At 47.7% G+C, this 18,681-nt stretch overlaps 1 pseudogene; it reads right to left on the bottom strand.

Moving 5' to 3' along the window:
• Nucleotides 1-617: 617 nt before the first annotated feature.
• On the bottom strand, nt 618-4,244 carry LOC136525593 (7-methylxanthine methyltransferase PCS1-like; annotated as a pseudogene).
• Between the last annotated feature and the right edge of the window lie 14,437 nt (nt 4,245-18,681).

The following is an 18,681-nucleotide window of genomic DNA, read 5'->3' as shown; positions in this document are numbered from 1 at the left end:
CTCCCCAAGAAAACATTCAAAGCTTTTACACTGCTTTTTAATAAATTTGTTGATCTAAAATGAAGAACCCACAAGTCTTTAGAAATATAATTTTTAAATATAAATGCTAAAAACTAAGCATGATCCATTTTGGTTGTAAGCATCATAGGCTTTATAGTTTTGTAAATAAAATTCTTTTCATAGTAGTATGTTTGACTTTTCAGGTAAGCTATTTAGCCCTAAAATGTATTCTAAAAATAAAAAACACCTACCAAAAATCATTATTTTTCCATGTAATTATCAACATATGCACTCAAGTGAAATCTAAACTTCTTAACAAATCGCATGCTTAAGATTATATTTGCACGTCTTTTGCATGCGCTTTGTCTAGAAACTTTGGATTTCACTTGAGTACCTAAGCTAAGTAATTACATGGAAACATTCAAACATATCACTTGAGCACGTAAAGCTAAGTCGATCGCCACGCTGGATATTATATCACCAGGAATTAGTTAAAATTTGTCCCACAAAACATTTTATTATTATAGTTTATACATGCATGTAATCCTGTGATTTGCCAAACATACATATACGCAACTTTGCAACTCTTGTTCACTATAAACAAACGTTGCGGCCGATCATGTCCTCCTCGTGAGGGACGGAGCAAAGAAAGCGCTGGATTTACATGGAGAGAACTCATCTAGAGGCGACATCTTGATGAACTTCTCCATGATCCATAAGAACTCGTCCATAGCATCTGCAGATGGGCCGAAATGCTGTGCTATGATTGGCTCCATTATAGCTCTAATTGTCCCTCAGCTCCTCTGACGGCCCGTACAATGGTATGTAGAAAGAGTCAAGTTTCTCATTATCGATCAAACCCTGTTAATAATCACCACCAAATATTTATATACTAATATATATCTAGTAACTGCATACGCGTACGTGATGGTTGACATATACAGTACCTTTGATGCCATTTCGTGTAGGATGGCATTTGTGAATTCCAAAAACAGAATGGCACGCTCCGGCTTATCATCAGAACGCTGTCCAAGAAGGGAGAAAACCATCCGGCCTCCGGGAACCATCTCTTGAGCTCGCAGATGCAAGATCCGTGTGAAATCATCGTTAAACTGCCGAGCATAGGCCTTGATGACTGTGGAACGTCGAGCACGCCTCACCGCCTCGTCCCTGTCATAAAACGGGATTCCGTTCCTCACCAGGTCTTCAGGTGCCTGTTAATGTTATATTTTTTGGCCGGTTAACGCAATCTAGAAAAAACAAAATATCTTATAATTTTGGAATGGAAGGAGTACTATATGTAATTAACATAGAGAGCTTGACCCAGTTGGTCTCATACTGACCTTTGAGAGCCGGTGCAAGCTAGCGGTGGAGAACACTAGATGGAGGCTACGCTTGTTGAAGAGCCGCCCGTGAAATGAGCCAGGAACGATGCTGGTCAAGACAGGAGGACTGAAGCTTTCTTGGGTTTTTATGTACGTGGCCAGGCTCCTGATGACCAAGTTGAAGTCGTTGCTTGGGAGGTCGTTGAGGTCTATGCAGAGCTCCGGTGGTTGCTGCCGGAGCTCCGAGCAGCGGCGGCGGACGGCATCCACGGCCGTGGACACGAGCACCAGCGTGTTTGGACCGGAGGAACAGCCCAGGTCGGCGATCGCCATGCCACCGGAGTATGCGTGGCCAGTGGCACCATCGTCGTTGAGCAGGCTTGCCACGGCTTCTTCTATCATTGGCTTTAGTTTGCTTTGCAGGCCACTCTGGATAGTAGATGCATGGAAAATTCCCACATTAGTAATCTGGATAGAAGGAAATAATATTTCTACAATTATCAACGAAAAACACATATACTCTAGTTTTCAAATTGACAAGAAATATTTTCATTATCTAGAAAAATATTTATTATTAATCATCATTCGGAGGCACCTAAACTTCCAAACTACTTATACCAAATATGTTATCCCCACGATCAGATTTTCTTGTTTGGAGCAACCAAGTTGACTTGCAGTTACTACTAGTTCTGAACTGCTGTCCGAAGCCTCAAGTTCTGTCCAGAACCGCATTAAGAACACAACAGTCCGATTAATCCCTAAGAAAGGCAAAGTCAAAAGCCAGCTTCAAAATCAGAGGGGCTACACTCATCGGGTGCGTCTTCCATATCAGAGGGGCGAGCCTAAGAAAGGCAAAGTCAAAAGCCAGCTTCAAAATCTGTCAAACAGGCGCAGAAGCACTACAATGCTGTCCCGTTTCACAGCAGCGAGGGGTTGTCGGTCACCTCCTCGGCAGGGTCATGCCTAGGGCATGGCACGCTAGGACAAGGAACCTTCAGAGCCCGAAGTGGGGGACTCCTAGCCCACTTGGCAACCCCTCGGGCAAAAGGAGGAGCCTGACATTTCAAAGAAGCCAGGAGAAGGCTCACCCAGGGAAGGCCCCGCTACGGCAGACGGCATTCAGCAGTTAGCACTAGGCTGCAGCACACGTGTTAGGGAGTGGTTGTGGTTTTGTTGGCCCCCAGCTAGAAGACAAAGAAGGACCGACGGCGCCATGAAGAAGACCAAAGCCCAAGGCGAGAAGCCCTAGGTGAAGAACCATTCGCTTTGTACTACCCCATGCCCTCCTCACTATATAAGGGAAGGCATGGGCTCTCGTAGAAGGGGACGATTGGACCGAGACCCGCTTGGACGATCTCACCAAGAACCCTAAATCAACATAGTGCTACCTCTACCACTACGGGAAACACGTGATTTGCCGAGTGCCAAATTTCGGGCACTCGGCAAAGACCTGCTTTGCCGAGCGCGCACTCGGCAAAATATGACACTTGGCAAAGGCTGTCTTTGCCGAGTGCCTGGCACTCGGCAAAGGCAGACACTCGGCAAAGATTGGTAGGGGCTTAACGGCATCTAGCGGCGTCCTCTTTGCCGAGTGCCCCCCGTTTGGCACTCGGCAAATAATTTATTTTACCGAGTGCCAAAACTTGGCACTCGGCAAAATAAATTTTTTTGGGTTTTTTGCCACCAATTTTTTTTGAAGCTTTAGTACACTACCACAAACAACATGTTTAAATTTGGGACATTTTCATTGACTTTTGGCATATTTCTATAGTTTATTTTGTTTTGTTGAATTTTTCCAGAAAATGTAAGTTTGAACTGCAGGTGCATCGAATAATGGATTACATTCGTTCAAAAAATATTATCCTTGTTTCTTAGTGTAAATTTAGGCTAAATCCAAGAACTGTCTCGAAATTTCGATCAACGTGCTCACGGGGCAACGCCGCCAACTTGCGTGGGAGTGGTTTTTTAATTGTATAAAATGCGAACGAATTCCGAAAATCATAAAACTTGTCGAGTTTTCGCCGTATCGTATGCGTATGCCGTGGAAAAATTTTGAAAAAGTTTCGAGCACGTTGTCACGTACGATGCTCACAAACTAGGACATTTCCACATGTGATCACAGGTGATCACATGTGGAGATGTCCTGGTTTGTGAGCATCGTACGTGACAACATGCTCGAAACTTTTTAAATTTTTTTCCACGGCATACGCATACGATACGGCGACAACTCGACAAGTTTCATGATTTTCGGAATTCGTTCGCATTTTATACAATTTAAAAACCACTCCCACGCAAGTCGGCGGCGTTGCCCTGTGAGCACATTGGTCGAAATTTTGAGACAGTTCCTAGATTTAGCCTAAATTTACACTAAGAAACAAGGATAACATTTTTTGAACGAATATAATCCATTATTCGATGCACCTGCAGTTCAAACTTACATTTTTTGGAAAAATTCAACAAAACAAAATAAACTATAGAAATATGCCAAAAGGCAATGAAAATGTCCCAAATTTAAACATGTTGTTTGTGATAGTGTACTAAAGCTTCAAAAAAAATTGGTGGCAAAAAATAAAAAAAAAATATTTTGCCGAGTGCCTAGGGTTGGCACTCGGCAAAGTAATAACTTTGCCGAGTGCCGCCCAGCTAGCACTCGGCAAAGAGCTGCTGAATTTTTTTTTAAACTTCGTCGAGTGCCAGATCACGACACTCGGCGAAGAAAATTGACTTTGCCGAGTGCCGCCGATCTGGCACTCGGCAAAGCCGCCATTTCCTTCAACCGCGCCCGGCCGACGCGCTCTCTGTCTCTCTCTCTCTCATTTCTCTCTCCCTCTCACCTCTCTCTCCCTCAGCCGCCGCCGCCGCACCGCGGCACCCGTCCTGGCCACCGCGCCTCCCCGCGTGGGCCCCTGTGGCCTCCATCCTAGCCACCGCACCTCCCCGCCCTGGCCACCACGCCATTGCAGAAGAGAGGAGGAGGAGGCAGGGGAGAAGAGAGGAGAAGGGGAGAAGAGAGGAGGGGAGAAGAGAGGAGGAGAAGGAGAAGGAGAGGAGAAGGAAGGTGCCGGCCTAGGCCCATCGACCCTCACGCCGCTGTGGTCGTCCCCGCCGTCATCGCCGACCCTCGTCGCTGCCATTCTCGTCGCGAAGGTATGCCCTACACCTATAGTAGTTAGTAGTAGTACTTAGTAGTGTTAGTAGTAGTTAGTAAGTAGTAGTAGTTAGTAGTGTTAGTAGTATTGTTAGTAGTAAGTAGTGATAGTAGTAGTGTTAGTAGTAGTAGTGTTAGTGTTGGTAGTAGTTGTAGTGGTAGTAGTACTTGTTGTTATACTACTTCGATACTTTCATCTGCATGGAAAGAGAACTAAAGTACAAGGCTTGTCTTGGTATATATATGTTTGTTGGCCTTCGTGCCTATGTTTGGTATATATGTGGTTGTTGGCCATCGCGCCTACGTTTCTTGCAGGTTTTGGAAACCTCCCCGTGCAGGGGAGGTGCTGCCGAAATTTTCAATGGATTCTAACCTATTGCCTTTTTATGTAGGAGAAGGACCCGTGGGAGGGACTCGGCGACCCCGATCGTCTTCGTCGGCGCTGCTGGTCTGCCTGCACCGCATCGCCTCGCCACTGCACCGACACGCCACTGCCCTGCTAGCCTGACTCCACCGCCACCCTAGGTATAACCCCCTCCTCCTTTGCTTGCATGTTTTATATGGTCACGTAGCCCAGTTAGGCGTCTCCCATTCGAAAGAGATACGGTCGGAGGTATGCAGATCTTTGCATATCTGCGACCGTATCTCTTTTGGATTGTCCATGTATTTTGGACAACCCGTGGATGCGTAGATGAGGTTAGTTTCCATGGTTCGCTCTGGTCCGAGGTAGACTTTCGACATCACCTCCCTATTGTTCTCTGGATACACACTCTCCCTTGCAGGACGTGTATTGGGAGAACAACAGGGAGGTGCTACCGAAATTCTATCTCGGATAGGAGCGGAGCATTGAAACTGACCTCATATACGCATCCACGGGTGGGATTAGGACCTATCCTCACCTATTAGATGGTAGGAATGCCATGCAGATGCAATTGCTGGTTATATTACTCGCTTACATATGTATATGCCAGAGGATGGAGAATCGTGATTGGATGTACACGGGCCACGCAAGTATGACCCTAGAAGGATGACTAAGACTAATGCTTTCTTGGAGCATTCATTTGGCGAGGCTGCTAGAGGGTCGAGTCGGATGCCGTGTCCCTGCAGCAAATATGACAACCGTGTAAGAAAGAATAGAAAGAACATGGGGGAAGATCTTTGCAAGTATGGATTCATGCCAAACTATACTTGCTGGATCCACCATGGTGAAGCCGATCATATTAGAGAGGAGGTGGTGAGACCATGCCTTGAGGCTTTTGATGGAGATGCGGGGGTAGCAGACTGGATGGATGACTTTTAGGAGGCACGGTTCGGTGAAGGATTAGAGGATGAGCTAGAGGAATCCGCAAAGGCGTACTACGATATGCTGTCTTCGGCACAGAAGCCTCTTCACGAAAAGACAATGGTTTCGCAACTGGATGCCATTGGATGCCTAATGGCGTTCAAGTCATAGTGTAGCATCAGTCGAGACAACTTCGATGGTATGTTGGCAGTTGTTGGATCCCTGCTTCCGCAGGGTCACATTCTACCAAAGAACTTGTACGAGTCACAGAAACTTCTTCGTGCCCTTAAGATGCCGTATGAGCACATCCATGCTTGTCCGAATGGTTGTGTCCTATTTAGGAAAGATCATGAGAAAGCAACGCACTATCCAAAGTGCAAATCCTCTAGGTATCTGGAGGTTGACACTAGTGATGTCAAGAAGGAACAACTTGGTATCCCCGCGAAGGTCCTATGGTACCTTCCTGTCATACCGAGGATCCAATGGCTGTACATGATAGAGGAGTCCACGAAACAGATGACATGGCACAAACATGGCAAAAGATACAATGCTGACAAGATGGTACACCCATCGGATGGCGATGCATGGACCCATTTCGATGGCATACATCATGGTAAAGCTGAGGAGGCTCGAAATGTACATGTAGCACTGGCAACAGATGGGTTCAACCCCTATGGATTGCTGGCGGCCTCGTACACTTGTTGGCCCATGTTCGTGATCCCCCTCAATCTCCCCCCAGCGTCATGTTTCAACCCAAGAACGTATTCTTGTCACTGATAGTTCCTGGACACCCGAGGAACAAGATGGGTTTGTTCATGGAGCCTCTCATTGATGAATTGATCCTTGCTTGGGAAAAGGGGGTACTGACATATGACCGAGCTACAAAGAAGAACTTCATAATGTATGTGTGGTACCACTACTCCCTGCATGACTTCCTGGCGTATGGCATATTCTACGCGTGGTGTGTTCACGGGAAGTTCCCATGCCCAATATGCAAGACAGCTGTGAGGTTCACTTGGCTGAAGAGGGGTGGCAAGTTTTCTTCGTTTGACCAACATCGTCAATTCCTCCCTCTTGACCATCCATTTAGACGAGACATCAAGAACTTCAGGAAAGGGGTTCAAGTCACCAACCCTACACCTTAGATGATGATCAGTGCCGAGGTCCATGCTGAGATAGAGGCTCTCAAAGATGATAAAGAGAAAGGTGGTTTTATTGGATATGGTGAGGAACACCAGTGGACTCATAAATCGGGCTTGACTAGGCTCCCCTATTTCAATGACCTTCTTGTTCCACACAACATTGATGTAATGCACACAGAAAAGAATATCGCCGAGGCACTTTTTGCAACACTCATGGACATTCCTGATAAGTCAAAGGACAACATTAAGGCTAGACTGGACCTGGCAATGATGTGCGATAGGCCAAAGCAAGTGATGAAGCCTCCCGTGCTCGGCAAGAAATGGAGAAGGACTCCGGTCGATTTCATCTTGAAAAAGGACCAAAGGAAGGAAGTACTGCAGTGGATCCAGACATTAATGTTCCCTGATGGGCATGCGATGAATTTGAGTAGGGGAGTGAACTTGTCCACTATGCGAGTCTTAGGGATGAAGAGTCATGACTACCACATATGGATTGAGCGGCTCCTTCCTACGATGACCCGGGGATACGTCCCTGAGCATGTGTGGCACGTGCTGGCAGAGTTGAGCTATTTCTTCCGCCAGCTTTGTGCCAAGGAGTTATCTCGGGACATGATTGATGACTTGGAGAAAGTGGCACCTGTGTTGCTCTGCAAGTTGGAGAAGATCTTCCCATCCGGCTTCTTCTTGGCGATGCAGCATCTGATTTTGCACCTACTGTACGAGGCACGAATGGGGGGGGGGCGTGCAGGCCCGTTGGTGCTATACAATTGAGAGATGTCTAAAGATTCTTCAGAAAAAGTGTAGAAATAAAGCCAAAATTGAGGCTTCTATGGCAAAGCTCCTAATCAAGTCGTATTCAAATGCCATTGGTTCGATTCTAATGTCACGAGAACAGCCCCTGAGATTGGATAAGTTGAAATTCGACATGATTCTGTCTATCAAGGAGAGGATGTCTATATTGTGGCTCAATAGGCCACACAAGTTTATTATCTCCCATGAGCGTGCCAAAAAGACCCCAATCTTATCGGTTGGTACCTTGTGCAGTTGGTATCGCTGCACGGTAAACTGCCTGTCCCAAACGATGAGGATTACAACTTTGACCCAAATACACGGGAGTTCTATCAACCAGAGGGGCTAGAAGGGAGGTTTGACATAGACATGTTTTCGCTAATGGGCATGGAAGTAGACAATGACATTGATCAGGACGATGGAGATGAGGACAATGGAGAAGAGGTGCAAAATGCTAAGGACTTACAAATGCTTGAGCGATTACAGTTAGGCGATGACAATGATGACAACGATGGAGATGAGCCCGATTTACTTGACAATATTGATAGTGATGACGACACCTATGATCCAGCCGCTGCCAATCGTGAAGAATATTTCTAATTCATGTAATACTATATTATTATTATTATTATTGCAATTATGTTTCGTTCATTTTACATCTCTTTATAAGTACTTGTAATTTAACTGTGCTAATTGGTTTATTCTTTGAAATTGCAGGCACTCGACAAAATGCCGGGCGGAAGGCAGGCCCGTCGGGGGGTCAACTCCCTCTACATGAGGGAGCGCTCACCACCCCACGCTGAGGAGGACCCCTTGCCGGAGCCGCCACCGAGGAGGACGAGGAGTGGCCGCCCCCGTGGCTATCCGAGGATGAGGGTGCAACCGGCTGCCACCCCATCGGTGGACGAGGACGACCAGGCGGTGGGCCTGCACATAGGAGGGGGTGGCACTTCCTCTGACTCGTTAGACCACGGGGAGGCGGCGATAGCGACAGTAGGGGGTTCCACTAGCACTGCCTCTGGCTCTACCTCGTTGGGAGTCTACTTGCGCGGGCCCTCACAGCTCCCGGCACGGCCGATCCCACTTCACCGGCGCCCGGTGATTCGACCCAGCGGCGACAAGTAAGTATTATTTCACTACTATTTCATATGACATGTTGAAAATCGAACTGGAGACTAACAATTCTTCTAATGACTCTTGCAGCAACTAGGAAGTTGTGTCCAAAACAGGCCGGCACATCAATGGCACCCTGGGCCTTCTGATTCGGCAGCACTACCCTGGCATGGTCACCTATGCCTCAGTGACTTCGCCACCCTAGACGTGGGACCACTTCTATGCCGCCAAGGACAGCAAGTTCGGCACCGTTGCGGCACAGATCGAGGCCGAGTTCTGGGTGAGTCTTCATCGCACTAAATTGGTCAATACTACGCATTCATTGGTCATTCTTGAAATAATGAAACGATACATGATGTCTGTATGCAGGACTTCTTCAGGTGCGACGAAGGGTTTGAGGACCAGGCAGCACGAGTGTAGGACAAGGTCTATAGGTCCTGACTCTTGGACCTGTACCACGAGACGCGGCTCCAGTGCATCATCAACTACAGCACTGACATCCTTGGTCAGGTGGTGAGGAAGGCCGATGCCAGGACTAGGACGCTCACCAAGGAGCAGTGCCTCTTGGTAAGTACGAAACATTAATACTGACTCCTTCCATGAAGAATAGGTAGGCTTCATTTCATCTTTTGACATATCAATAACTTGATGGCATGCAGCAATGTCCTGATTGGTGCGCTAGGCACCGCCTCTGCTGGGAGGCCATTGTGGACAGGTGGCTCTCGGAGGAGTGGGCGGAGAAGCACAACATTCGTTGGGACTGCTGCCTGCAGATGGGTGGGGCGGCACACCACCAAGGCAACCAGAGCCTCATCGCGTACGCCCAGACATGGATAATCTTCTTTGTGTTTTCATCTTTATTTATTTATTCTACCGCTCAATTCTCATTACTTGTAATCATCTTTGTATTTTCCTCGTAGTCCTAGGCGCACCAAGGCCAGGAATGCAACGAGTTCATGGCGTACGCCCTGGCACACAAGGGCAAGGCGACGGCCCCGGAAGTCACCTACAACCCGGCGGACGGGCCCAAGGCATACACCAGTGCGAGCGTCCATAGCAAGCTTAGCGAGTACACCTCGGCAGCCCACGAGCGCCATGGGGAGGACTTCGATCCGGCCACCCAGCCCCTGGACACAGACCTCCTGATGAGGCTGGGAGGAGGGAAGCAGCACGGCCGGTACTGGATGGCGGACAATACAGTCGACTCCACCTCTGTTCCCAACCTCGCTGAGATTCGAGTAAGGAGCACGAGCTCCTCCCTCCCCATACGCTCTCGGCAGCAGAGCTCACAGTAGCAGATGGTGGAACTCCAGGTTAGTACTATTTTATTCATCGTTCATTGCTTTTACACATCTACCTTGCCTTTGCATTGTTTAAACATTGCGGGTGGAATGTTGCAGGCCGACTTGCAGAGGTTGGAGGCCCAGCAGGTGGCCTAGGCGGAGGCCCATCGGCTGGAGATGGAGGCTGTACAAGCCCAGAGGGTGGCCGAGACGCAGAGGCTGCAGGACATGTTTAGCTTCATGGCGAGCCTTCAGGCCTTGCCAGGTGTGGTCGTGCCCCAGTCGCTGCTCGCTCTAGTTGTGGCTCCTCCTCCTCCTGTAGGGACTCCGGTGAGTATATATGGTTGTTTATTCCTTTAGCTTGTGCAGCCCTCCTATAGATACTCATGAATTCACTTCTCCTTTGTGCAGCAATAGTCGGCGGGTTCGAACCTGACTCCTCAAGGTGGCCCTTCTCCATAGGCTAGGTGGACAACTGGCCCTCCTCAAGGTGGCAGTTCACACTCTGGGTGGGGAGGCTGGCAGTAGGTACCATTTATTTGTTTCTTTTCATGTTGCATGGACTTGTGTTAGACTTAACCTTATGTTGGACTACTACTAGAGACATATATATATATTGTGATGGATATTGTCATGGATGATGCGAATGTATGATGGATTATGGACAATGGATTTGTATGTGATGTATTATGGATGGTGGATGTGTATGTGATGGGTTATGGATGTGTATGTGATGGAATATGGATGTGTATGTGATATATCCTATGCTGTGTGTTGATATATATGTGATTTCTTTGTTTGCGTTGATGGAAAGCAAAAAACAAAAAAAAGCATTTTCCCCTCTTTGCCGAGTGCCACACTCGGCAAAGAGGGCTTTGCCGAGTGCCGTGACCATAGCACTCGGCAAACCTGGGAAGCAGAGACCCAATTTCCCAGCTTTGCCGAGTGCCAGAGCCATGGCACTCGGCAAAGATTTTTTTTTAAAAAAAGAAAAAATTTCTTTGCCGAGTGCAAGAGTATGGCACTCGGCAAAGAATTTTCAAAAAAAAAGAAAAAAATCTTTGCCGAGTGCCGCTAAGGTGGCACTCGGCAAAGAGGCCGTCAGAGTTGACGTCGGTTTTTTTTGCCGAGTGCTGACGTGACACTCGGCAAAGGCTTTACCGAGTGCCCGATATGTGGCACTCGGCAAAGAAACCTTTGCCGACGGGTTCTTTGCCGACTGCCCTTTGCCGAGTGCGGTACTCGGCAAAGCCTTTACCGAGTGCGGCACTCGGCAAAGCCTTTACCGAGTGTGGCACTCGGCAAAGCCTTTACCGAGTGTATTTTGGGCTTTGCTGAGTGCCGCAGGCACTCGGCAAATTGCCGGTTTTCAATAGTGTACCATTATCTCTCTCTCTCTCTCCATTCCTCCATTGTAATAACTTTGGTTTGAGCATTCACTATACCAAATTTCATAATCACTGCTAGGTCAGAACCCCCTATCACTATCGGATTTGGCTCTGGCGGTGGACAATCGACACCCTCATTACTGTTGGGTTTACAACGGGCAATAATAAGATGCAACACATGTAACTATATTGCTTATTTTTTAGTTACACAATTTTGAATCTTATATTGTATATTTGATACTTCAAACGATCTCAAATAAAGAAGTTGTTAACTGCAAAGTTGTAGGTCTCGTCGAGTGTTACAAATTTGATGTTGAGTTCATCTCCATTCGACATTGCTAACCATCTCAAATCTGATATGAGAACTTTTGAACTTGTAAATCATCTCAAATCAAAAAGTGTCTACCATAAAGTTTTATCTCTCTTTAAACTCTATAACTTTGACATAAAGTTTACCTTAATCCGATGTCATAAGAAAAAAAATATGATTTTTTATGGAAAACAGTCTATCACTATCGGTTCGTGGCCACACACTAGTAGTGATGGTTGGACCTATGACTGCCGGTTCGTGGCTTCAACCGGTAGTGATAGTACCATGTCTACCGATGCTAGTTAGAGCCACGGACCGGCAGTGATAGTTCACCTATCACTACCGGTTATGCCATCACTGCTAGTTGAAGTCACAAACCGACATTGATCTCCTGATCACTATCGGCTTCACCATAATTGGTAGTGATGGTCCAGCAGTAATTGCGTGTTCTGGCGTAGTGATTCCTAACATGAAGAGCACCAAACTGTTGGATGTAGTGCTAAGGATAAATCTCTCGTGTTCCTGAGTGTGTTGAGTGCTTAAGCCACCGGAGGTCCACACATCGACCCCCAACGAACAACATGATGCTTGTTGTGCACTACGTGAAAAATGATTTTAGGACACATGATCAAATCATTTTCGGAGTCGGGCACACCTAGCGACCGCCTCCGTAAATGCTTAGGGGGACCTAGGAAAACACCCGTCTCCAAAAATCAATTATGGAGACAAACGTCCTAAGATGACCGTCATCTCCAAAAATCATCGATTAGGAAGCCGACATCTTAAGATGTCCGGATGTCCGCCTCTGTTATTTTTTCGGAATGTTTACGACTAGTTTTCGATGGTTGCAAAACTAATTTGTTTTTAGTAGTGCAGTTGTTCTCCAAACTATTTTGAAGTGTATCTGACAGTATATCGAAGAGTCCTCTAAAATTTGGGGGCTTTGACAGGAATAAGAATAAGCCTGAGGAAGGTCCTTTCTGAAATGAAACAAACAAAGAGCCATGGGCTATTGGGCTGTGAATTATCAAGTTCTCCATTGCCCATCTCTTCTCGCGTTAAATTTAGTTATTAATTGATGAATCCATGTGCGCAAGCTAGCTCACATTTGAATAACAGACATACACTATAGGATTCTGGTTCTTTGCCGAGTGCAGGCCGCACTCGGCAAAGCCCGCTTTACACACGGCAAAGGCTTTGCTGAGTGCCGCACTCGGCAAAGAGCACTCGGCAAAGAATTCGTCGGCAAAGAATTCTTTGCCGAGTGCCATGTCAGCACTTGGCAAAGTTAACATCCACCGTCATCTGCCAGTTTCTTTGCTGAGTGCTGACGTGGCAGGCACTCGGCAAAGAGTTTTTAATTTTTTTTAAAAAAATAATATTTGCCAAGTGCCGCTCTGATAGGCACTCGGCAAAGTAATTTTTTTAGAAACAATCCTTGCCGAGTGCTGACACTCGGCAAACTTATGGTCACTTTGCCGAGTGCCGTGTCAGCACTCGGCAAAGCTGTTGTGCTGGGAAAAACTTCCCCAGCTTTGCCGAGTGTTTGCACTCGGCAAATCTGGGTAATTTTTTTTAGTTTTTTCACATTCCATCCATGCAATATCACATATATTCAACACAAATCCATACAATATCACATATATATCACATTCCATCCATACAATTCAACACAAATCCATCCACAAGTTCATCCGTAACAAATCCATCCATCCATCACAAGTACATCCATACAAATCCATCACTAGTCCAACATAAGTCCAACATAACCCTCACAGAAGCCAATCCATCACTAGTCCAATATAACCATCACAAGTCCAAAAGCGAAATGAGAGGTACCTACTATGTCCCTTGGTCCCCATGGCCCCCAGAGTGTGAAGAGCTCCCAGATGGCCACGAAGGCCACCCTTGCTGTGGAGGGCCACCCTGGAACGTACACCTGGGCGGCGGAAGATGGCCGCCTGTCCACCCAGAGTACCTGTGCTACGTAGACGGAGGAACGCCACCTGGCCACGTGTACTGTGGAGTCAGGCCAACCGTGCCAACCGGCCACCCATGCTGTGGAGAAGGGCCACCTGGAGGAGTCGGGTTCGAACCAGCCGACTATGCCTGCACAAAGGAGAAGCGATCTCATTAGTACCTGTAGGATGGCCGCACAAGCTAAAGCAATAAACAACCATATATACTCACTAGAGTCCCTGTAGGACTAGGAGGAGGGGGTGGAGCGAACAGCGAGGGAGGCAACGGAGGCAGGACCAAACCCAGGATCTGAAGGCCCTGAAAGTAGGTCACCGCGGCCTGCAGCTGATGCGCCAAGTGCTACTAGACAGCCTCCAGCTGACGCACCGTCTGCTGCTAGACAGCCTCCAGCTACCGCTGATGGGCCTCCGCCTAGACCATCTGCTAGGACTACAACTCTGCCAGCTGGGCCTACAATATTACACCCGCAAGGTTTAAACAATGCAAAGGCTAGGTACATGTGTAAAACCAGTGAATGACAAATAAAATTGTACTTACCTAAAATGCCACCATCATCTGCGTGGAGCTCGGCTATCGAGGTGCTTTGGGATTATCGGAGGAGCTCGTGCTGGTTTGTCGAATCTGGCTCAGTCTAGGAACAGAGGACAACTCAATTATGCTGTTGGCCATCCAGTATCGGCCGTGCTGCTTCCCTCCTCCCAACCTCATCATGAGGTCCATATCCAGGGGCTGGGTGGCCGGATCGAAGTCCTCCCCATGGCGCGTGCGAGCCACCGAGGTGTACTCGGCAAGCTTGGGGTAGACGCTCATGTTGGTGTACGCGTCGGCCCCGTCCTCCAGGTTGTAGATGTTGTCCGCCGCTGTCGCTGGGCCCTTGTGAGCCAGGGCATACCCCATGAACTCGTTGATTTCCTGGCCACCATGTGACTGGAACTGCGAGGAAAACACAAAGATGATTACAAGTAATGACAATTGAGCACTAGAATAAATAAATAAATATTTCAACAGAAGCGTACCCATCTTTCCATGAAGACTGGGAGGGGCTGGTTCCCTTGGTGGTGTGACGGCCCTTGCATCTCTAGGCGGCACCTTCGACGGCTTCTGCACTGAGTGTACATGTCCTCCGAGACCCACTTGTTCACGATGTCCACCCAGCAGTCTTTGTACTTGGAGCACCAAGCAGGACACATCTGCATGACATCAAGTATTTGACATGTCAGAAGATGAATTGAAGCCTACTTATTTTTCATGGAAGGAATCAGAATGAATGTTTCCTACTTACCTCGAGGCACTGCTCCCTAGTGAGGCCGGTCTCCCTCTAGAGCATCATCTGCCTGGCTTCCCTCTTCCTCACCACCCGGCCAAGCACATCAGCATTGTAGGTGATGATGCACTAGATACGCCCCTCGTGGTACAGGTCCTTGAGTTGCTCTCTACAATCCTTGTCCTGCACTCGCGCTGCCTTGGCCTGTTTCCCATCCTCGCACGTGAAGTAGTCCTGCATACAGACATCATGTATCATTTCATTTTTTGAAGAACATCCAACGAATGTGTAGTACTAAGCAATGCGGTGCAATGAAGACTCACCCAGAACTCCCTCTTGATCCTCGTCGCAAGGGTGCCGTGGTCGGGGTCCACAACGCTGGCGAAGTGCTCCCACGACCAGGGCGGCCCGGTTACCCCGGTGTGGGTGACCCTGCTAGGGTAGTGCTTCCGAAGCAGGTGGCTCTGGAGGCCATTGACATGGCATGCATTGCCCCCTCCGCTCACAATCGTCCAGTTACTGCACCAGTCATTAAGAAGAATTGTTAGTCTGAAGTACGATTTTCAACATGTCATATGAACAAGTAGTGAAAACATCAATGGTTACTTACTTGTCACCGTAGGGTCGAATCACCGGGCGGCGGGAAGGCACGAGCGGTGCTGAAGGGAGGGATGAGGGCCCGCATGAGTAGACCTTGCTCAAACCTGAGGAAGGCGTCTCCCCTGGTGTCGCCTCACCCCCGTGGTCCGAGTCCGATGAGGAAGAGGAACTGCCGGTCATCGTCGTCATCACCCCCTATTGGGGTGTCGGGTCGGGAGGCAACTCCAGCCTCCTCGTCGCCGAGCGACATCCATGGGGCCTCCTCTTCCTGCTCGTCGATGGCTCCACCGACGGCGGCTCCTCGTCGGTGGTGGGTGAGCGGTCCCTCTAGTAGACCGAGGTGATCCCCTATCGTTGCTGCCGCCTTCCGCCTGACACTTTTTCGAGTGCCTACAATGACAAAGATTAAACCCTTGTTCACAAATATACGAGAAGTACTTGTAAAGAGATACAAAATGAACGAAACATAATTGCAAGATAATAATAATAATAACAATATATTATTAAATGAATTAGAAATTATCTCCACGAACGGCAGTGACTGGCGTGTCATCATCATCATCACTATCACTATCACTATTGTTGTCATTTCTATCAATATTGTCGAGCTCGTATAAGTCCTCATCATATCCATGAACAACATCATCTCCATCATCCTCAACAACTCCATCGCGCTCCATCCTCCATCGCTCAAGCATTCTTAAGTCCTTGGCATTCTACACCTCATGACCCTCATCCTCATCAATGTCATTGTCTACTTCCATGCCCATCAGTGAAGTTATGTCTATCTCCAAACTCCCTTCTAGCCCCTCAGGTTGATAGAACTCTCTACTATCTGTCTTTGGGTCAAAGTTGTAATCATCATCATTTGGGACAGGCGCTTTACCACGCGGTGATACCAAGTGCACAAGGTACCAACCCGTAAGCTTCTCGTCTTTTTGGCATGCCCATGGGAGATAATAAACTTGCCTGGCCTATTGAGCCACAATATAGACATCGTCTCCTTTATAGATGGAATCCTATCAAATTTTGACTTGCCCAATCTCAGGGGCTCTTCTCGTGACTTCAGGATCAAACCAATGGCATTTGAAAACCACTGGATTAAGAGCTTTGGGACCCTCAAAGTTGAGCTCATATATTTCTTCGACTATGCCGTAATAGTTGCGCTCATCGGTGCCGGGTGTATGAACTCCGGTGCACGTGGTGCTTTGGTTGGGCCGACTCTCCTCGTAGCTTCTCATGCGAAAGCGATAGCCATTCACATCATAAACGGTGAATGACTTTACCCTATGGGAGAAGCCCCTACCAACCTGTTTCAATTCATCACTCATTTCCACATCCATGCGGGCCTGCAAGGTGAGGCCAGGTAGATCGTTACATTACTCGCTCCTAGGAGCAAAGTGGAATCTCAAAGTTGGAACGAGGTAAGTTGGATGGTACCTTCGTACAGAACCAGGAAATAAAATCGGGCACACCATATTTGAGAAGATGGTCTTCTTCTTGAGGGGAAGGAGCCCTATTCCCTCTTCGGTATTCATTAATAAATTCCCTAAAAAAACAAGAGACAAGGGGGTTGGATCAATAGGTGGAGGATAGTGATGGCGTATGTAACAAGCTCATTGAGAACTTACCTCTGATAAGGATTCACTTCTTCAAGGTTCAACAACACGTAGAGGAAGATAGTACGCCACTCATAATCTCGCAAGTTCTTGGGGGTACCTGCACTTCCTCTTCCAAGTTTCCCTGTGAAAAGGCTAAGGTTCGATGAACTCTCGATGGCGTTGTGACGAGGGGGTGGATTGTGCACGCTGGGAAGGGTCTCATTATAGTACGCCATTGTGAAGTTTGACACCTTCTCCAGAATGAATGCCTCTACCACGGAAGCCTCAATTTTGGCTTTATTTCTACACTTTTTCTGAAGAACCTTTAGACACCTCTCGATTGGATAGCATCAACGGGCCTGCACGGACCCCCAAACGTGCCTCGCGTGGTAGGTGCAAAATCAGATGCTGCATCGATAGGAAGAAGCCGGGTGGAAAGATCATCTCCATCTTGCAGAGCAACAAAGGTGCAAGACGCTCCAGTTCAGCAATCGTGGCCCAAGATAACTCCTTGGCACAAAGCTGGCGGAAGAAGTAGCTCAACTCTACCAGTACGTGCCACACTGGCTCGAGGAGGTATCCCCGGGTCATCGTAGGAAGGAGCCGCTAAATCCATATGTGGAAGTCATGACTCTTCATCCCGTTGACTTTCATAGTCTTGAAGTTCACTCCCCTACTCAGATTCGCCACATACCCATCAGGGAACATTAACATCTTAATCCACTGCAGTACTTCCTTCCTATTGCCCCTTTTCAGGATGTAATTGGCCGGGCCCCTTTTCCATCTCTTGCTGGGCGTAGGGGTCTTCATCACTAGCTTTGGTCTATCGCACATCTTTTCCATGTCTAGTCTAGCCTTAACGTTGTCCTTTGACTTTTCCTTTATGTCCATGAGTGTTGCCCAGAGTGCCTTAGCGACATTCTTTTCTGTGTGCATTACATCGATGTTGTGTGGAAGAAGAAGGTCCTTGAAGTAGGGGAGCCTAGTCAAGCCCGATATATGAGTCCACATGTGTTCGGTACCATATCCAATAAAACCACCCTTGACTTCATCAATTTGGAGAGCCTCTATCTCGGCAAGGACCTCGGCACCACCCATAATCTAAGGAATGGGGTCGGTGACTTCAACACCTTTCGTGAAGTGTTTGATGTCTCTTCTGAATTCATGGTTGTCAGGCAGGAATTGACGATGTTTGTCGAATGAAGAATACTTGCCACCCTTGTTCAGCCAGGTGAACATCATAGCTGCCTTGCATGTTGGGCAAGGGAACTTCTTGTGAACACACCACGCGCTGAATATGCCATATGCCAGGAAGTCATGCATTGAATACTAGTACCACACATGCATTGTGAAGTTCTTCTTTGTAGCTCGGTAGTACGTCAGTACCTCCTTTTCCCAAGCATCTTGCAATTCATCCCACACTGGCTGCATGAACACACCCATATTGTTGCCCGGG

This window comes from Miscanthus floridulus, chromosome 19 (genome assembly GCF_019320115.1).
Source record: "Miscanthus floridulus cultivar M001 chromosome 19, ASM1932011v1, whole genome shotgun sequence".
Classification (NCBI taxonomy): domain Eukaryota; kingdom Viridiplantae; phylum Streptophyta; class Magnoliopsida; order Poales; family Poaceae; genus Miscanthus; species Miscanthus floridulus.
This window is presented reverse-complemented; position numbering and strand designations above follow the sequence as displayed.